This window comes from Biomphalaria glabrata, chromosome 2, assembly GCF_947242115.1.
Source record: "Biomphalaria glabrata chromosome 2, xgBioGlab47.1, whole genome shotgun sequence".
Classification (NCBI taxonomy): Eukaryota; Metazoa; Mollusca; class Gastropoda; family Planorbidae; genus Biomphalaria; species Biomphalaria glabrata.
This window is the reverse complement of record NC_074712.1, coordinates 63,418,210-63,424,254: the sequence shown is the minus strand read 5'-3', so window position 1 is coordinate 63,424,254 and position 6,045 is coordinate 63,418,210.

Genomic DNA, 6,045 nt, shown 5'->3' with positions numbered 1-6,045 from the left:
ATGCATGACGCGTAGGACGTAATCATCTTCTTTTTTTGAAGTAACGTCTGCATCATATAAGAAAATAGGATAGATCTAAATTCGATATACGGGTCTCATTAATTTAATCGAGTACATAAACTTTACTGATATACTACATTGTCTATAACTATAGATCTATTTCATTTGTATTGGTCTACATCTAGATCTATATTTAGACTATTTTATTGTGAAACTTAGAACTCTACCAGTAATGACGTTTTTTGATGTTGTTGTTTTTTTTTTGTAATTTGTTGTTATATATCTATTTTATAATTATTGCAACTTCATCAAAAGTATAATAATGTTATGAGAAAACAAAATTGTTGGTATTTAGACTACCTTTATTTATATCACGAACCTAAATAATTAACAAACAGCTCTTTCACTGACCTATGGACATTGGCTTATAGCAAGGAAATAATAGATAAATCATTTTTTGTGTGGTTCATCGTGTAGGTCTAGACCAGGGGTTCTCAACTTGTGGATCGCGAACCCCTTGGGGGTCGATTGACGATTTGCCAGGGGTCGCCAAATACCATCGAAAAACTGGATTGTTTTGTCTATTCTTCTATTCCTGTGTGTGTGTGTGTGCAAGGGAGGGGGTCGCGTCAAAGTGTGCAATTGTAAAAAGGGGTCGACGAGCAGAAAAGCTTGAGAACCGCTGGTCTAGACTGTATGCCAGGATTGCAGATCACACATGAAAAGAACCCCGACTGACTGGTTTCAGGACTAGTCTTCCTGAAGTGTGCTGGCTAGAAACTGCTGATGGCGTAGTGCCTCACAGCTCCCATTCCCATACAGGTCTGGCGACTGCAGATACGTTACCCCCAGCCCTCGGAGCTGCGGACACTCTTACAAGAAATCTGCTACTGTCTCCACTGACTCTCCAGATTTGTCGACAAAGAGTATCAAAATTTGGTCAGAACTGGGCGAGGCCGCATGCGCCCGACAGCCTTTTTTGCAACTTCTGTATTTTAATTATAAGAATAGATAGGCCTACTCAGAAAGACACAACGATAAAGGCACCTTGCAGTTAGGCCAATATGTATCCTCTGTTTGGGACCCCTCAACTCAGGAAAGCATTAAGAAACTGGAACAGACACAAAATAGAGCAGTGAGATTCATAACAAACGAATATTCACATTTTTACCTTATTAGTAAAAGTTTCACGTAGTGACTCCACATTCTCAAGAATTTTTACATCGCTTACCTTAAATAATCATTATTTGAAAACAAAATTTAGTTGTAAGCCTATACATAATCTCTATTTAAGTTTCATTTAATAACTTTTTTCCCCCAAGAATTTGTAAACGTTTATTTTAAATAATCAATTTACATAAAGACTTAGATTTTCGCTTAATCAATTTACATAAAGACTTAGATTTTCGCTTAATTTTCTAGAATAATTTTTAAAATTTTGTTTTCAAAAGCAGTGAGATCATAATCGTTATCAAGTCTGTTATGAAGACCAAATGAATTCGATGCCTGGTCGTGTGGTATGCACTATTGGCCGTCGTCTCAATGGTCGTGTGGTACGCACTATTGGCCGTCGTCTCAATGGTCGTGTGGTATGCACTATTGGCCGTCGTCTCAATGGTCCTATGGTAGGCCTATGCACTATTGGCCGTCGTCTCAATAATAATAATCAACCGAGGGGATAATAACAACTGATCTCACAGATACATTCAAGGCCATTAAAATTCCTAGGAAGATTCTCGTTGTCTGTCAGAGGTAGGTACTGCTACAGACCTGCCATATCACCAGAAAATTCCTCAGTTAAAGGGACAGCGCCAGAGAATAAATACGCATTCGACTCTAACATAAAAATAATAATTCACCTGTCACATTGATAGAATTATACACGGTGCGTTTATCGACTTTTGGGCGGCGCTTTGGTCCGACCCTCTACTTTACAATGTGCAGGATGACTGGATCGAGGAAATCCAAACTACAAACAACCTAGTAGGGCCTACCAGAAATGTGCAGAACTACTTAATTACGAGCCTTGCATGTAGCGAAGTCATACAGTATATCATACAAATTTTATTTCCTACATAGATCACGCTCAATAGCAAGAATTACCAAATGTTTCAATCTATCTGCAAGAATTAATGACCTCAAGTAATTCTTCATTAGTTTGAGGCGCGAGAAGCTTCTTTTCACCAGGTTACACAATTACGGGTAATGCACAATGCCGTTTTTATTTAACGCGCGTAGGATTGGCGTTTTTCATATTGAATGACACCCCAAAATGACAATTTGTGTCTATATATTTCATGAGATTTGTATGAGTTTTCTAAAGATTTTAATCAGTTCCGGATATTTCCGGGACTTTTTCGCATATTTTGCAATTGCAGGAGATTTCCAGGAGCTCCTGGTATATCGACAGGAGGCCGCGGGAAGTCTGTTATAATAATAATAATAATAATAATAATAATAATCTTTATTATCCGTATAAGTTATAAAATGGTTTAATTTAATAATTTATACACCTACAATTAGCGTGTGTCCTATGAAAGTGCGGGGCCCACTGCGGTCGCATAGGTTGCAGTGGCCTAAGGCCGGCCCTGCAAAATAGCGGCGTATGCTACGCCGCCGGTCGACTATATATATATATATATATATATATATATATATATATATATATATATATATATATATATATATATATATATATATATATATATGTAAGATAGATTCTGTTGAAACATTCGAATCATGTAAAATAAACTTAATATTTACATTATAGGCCTAGCCTACATGACTGAATGGCTTCTTCTGACTCGAAAGACAATGGATGCGCCCAGATGAATCACTGGTTTTAGTTTCTTCTTGAGTTGAGGCAGAATCTGATGTGACTAATCAGGCCGATTCTGGGGCAGCAAAGGTTGTCACAGTTCGTACATGTAAATGCACTTGTTTTAGGGCTATATGCTTTCTTTCTCAATCTGTCTGATTTTGTGCTATTTCCTCCCACATACTTTCATTGATGCCTGTAGTTCTTAGATCTCGCTTGCTCTGTAGGTTAGTCTTCGGACGTCTATTAGGTCTGACTCCCTCCACAAGCTCATCAAAGAGGATGTCCTTAGGAGTTTTTCCATATGGCATGAGGATGACATGCCCTAAAATTTCAAAACGTCCTGATTGGAGACCTGATCCCTTCTGGAGATTCACATTATGCAAACGTTATATTAATGGTAATGTAATGATAGAAGTGCCATGCTAATATTGTTGTAAATGAACTGTGATGCTGGCCAGTGTAGCCTGATATGTAATCAACCGACACGGGACATACAGGCCTGCATATGTACTTAAAAAGGACCGATGTAAACTATCCCCGTGTAGATTAACGGTGTAATGATTATCTGACTATAATGTATTGTGTGTGTGTGTGCGTTTTTTTTTTCGACAAGGTTGGATCAAGTCAGTCCGACACAGTAGGGGACCAGCAGAGTTAAGGCGAGAAAGAGATTCAGATACACGTTGTTTATAGCTGTTATATTAAGACATAGACTATTGTATTTGATTGTTTGTTTTTCATTATTTATTAAAGTGTCTCGTTATAACGGAGCTTAAGTTGTCAGGTTCTTGAAAGCCATATTGTTCTGTCAAGGGTTTATAGAGAATCGTAACAATATGTTGAATGCTTTTGTTCGATTGTCTAGATCTTAATCTGTTGCGAAACTGTTCACGTTAATTCTCATATTAAACAACATGACTTCCAAATGAATAAAGAATCCCCAAAACTTCCAATCATACAATTTACAAACTCGAATTTAGTTAACAAATGCTATAAGAATCGCTTCACAAATCTAAAACAATTTAGAATAACAAATTATATTTGTTGAACCAAACTAGTTAAATGAACCGTCTTGACTGCCTCCACTATACTGTTTACATCTTCTAGTAAGCCTAACTTGAGACCATTCGTTATAACGACTGGCGTCGACTGGTCTCACCTAATTAAATTTTAAAAAAGCGGAAATAAACTTCACAATAAGTTCCAGAACTTCATAAATGTATGACGTCATAATTTGTATTTTTTCCCCTTGATGTCATAAATCCAAGATTCGTCAAACTCCGTCACCCTTGCCCTGTCTGTTACAAACAATATATATATATATATATATATATATATATATAATTCGTCCATCCTGATAAATTTGTCCTTTAGGGCAGAAGTTCTCAAACTTTTTGACCGGGGAACCCCTTTATATAGTCAAAACTTGCCCATGGAACCCTAAATGAAAAAGCTAGATAAATGCCTATTATATAAGTAAAAAATCTTTAAAAAAAAACAACAACACTTTGTTGAAGGAGTGTTTATTGAGATTTAAACCAATGTTTAAAATAAATTAAAAAAAAAAATGACTTGGATGAGATTCATGAGATTTTATGAGTGTATTTGGGCCCGGCTCAAAAGAGCACACATTTCGAGTCTGTTTATTTTATTTGTGATGAGGTACATTACGGCAACGAACCCACGTTGTAGCGAACAAGAAGTTGGGAACTTCTTTACAATGACCCGCAATGCAGAATTTGTGGTATCCTTGATTTAAGTTCCTAGTTTGTAGATATTTCAAATGGTATGTTCACGCTCAAAAGGGTACAACGCCCAATCGGGTAGGCCTATTATATATTCAAGTGAAGAATGTCTTCAAATCTTCTCGATCTATTTAGGTCGTCTTAGAATAGTACGTAATACTCAAACAGTAGCGTTGGACGATTTGATTATTATTCAAGTTATTCGATCGGATTGACTGTCTTTTAATTTTAATTGTATACAATTTTCATCTTTCTGCGGACCCCTTTCAGTCATCTCGCGGACCCCCAGTTTGAGAAACACTGATTTAAGGGAGGTATCTTCTCATGAGACCTATGTGAACCCGGAATATTAGGCCACACACTGGACAAGTTATTACAACTGGAGATTGTTCAAGTTGCCTTGATTTTTTTCTTCCTGTGGCTTTCTTCTGCCATCGCCGTTTTCTTTTTCCTTATTCTCTGCACATTTTCGAGCCAGTTTAGGGATGCGGGAGTCGTCCATTCTGCACACGTAGCATGCCAATCGCCATTGTGAGACTGAATTAGGATTGTGTGGATGCTTTGCAAGCCTGCCTCTGGTGAGCTTCAGATACGTTGTCTTGCCTTTTAACATTCAGTATTTTTCTGATGTGGAAGTGGTTCAATTTTTTTGCATACCGGTCCACGTTTCTGATGCATAAGGCAATGTCGGGAGAATTACAGCTATATATAGACCCCTCCCTATCTTGTTACGTATGGTAATGCTTCGATCGTCAGTTCTACACGTTTCTAGACTGCCTACTATAGAATGTGTTAGTCTTGGAGATTCTCAAGTCAATTTCATTATCGATGTTTTCTTTTCGGCATAGTTTACTGGCAAGGTAGATAAATCTGTCAACTGCATTTATTTCCATGTCTGGATCCCAAGAAGCTTTAACTGGACCTGACTTTTATGCCAACAAGACTCTATTTTTTTTAAATATTTATATTGAGGCCGAGGTTCGCTCTTGAAAAATTACCAAGGATGCGCTGCAGATCAGATATGGAGCTGGCGTTTAGGTCCATGATTGTTGTTGATTTAATTTGAATAATGCCCTTCATCAAACCCCATTTAAACTCATTGGGATCATTGAAATAATTTTAACTGTTTTTTTTTTTTTGTTGCTGCAACTACATTTGTATCATCTTGTATAATTCTTTAAGCAATATTTTAAACCTCAAACCTCCGACATCATGCCATGAGGAGCTACCAATCCCATCGGCAACATTTTGTACCAAGGGAGGTAAGGTTGTTGATAGTTTCTACTTCATAGCTTCTACTTCATAGCTTCTACTTCATAGCTTCTGAAAATAATTGTGCATCTTTACCTTATCAAACTGATGACCTTTGGGTGGACACAAAGGGGACACATTTAGATTTGTGTGAAAACACAAACTCTCTTTGCAATTTTGTTTTTTTTATAGCATTTTTTTCCATTTGTTCATATTTTTTGCAACCAA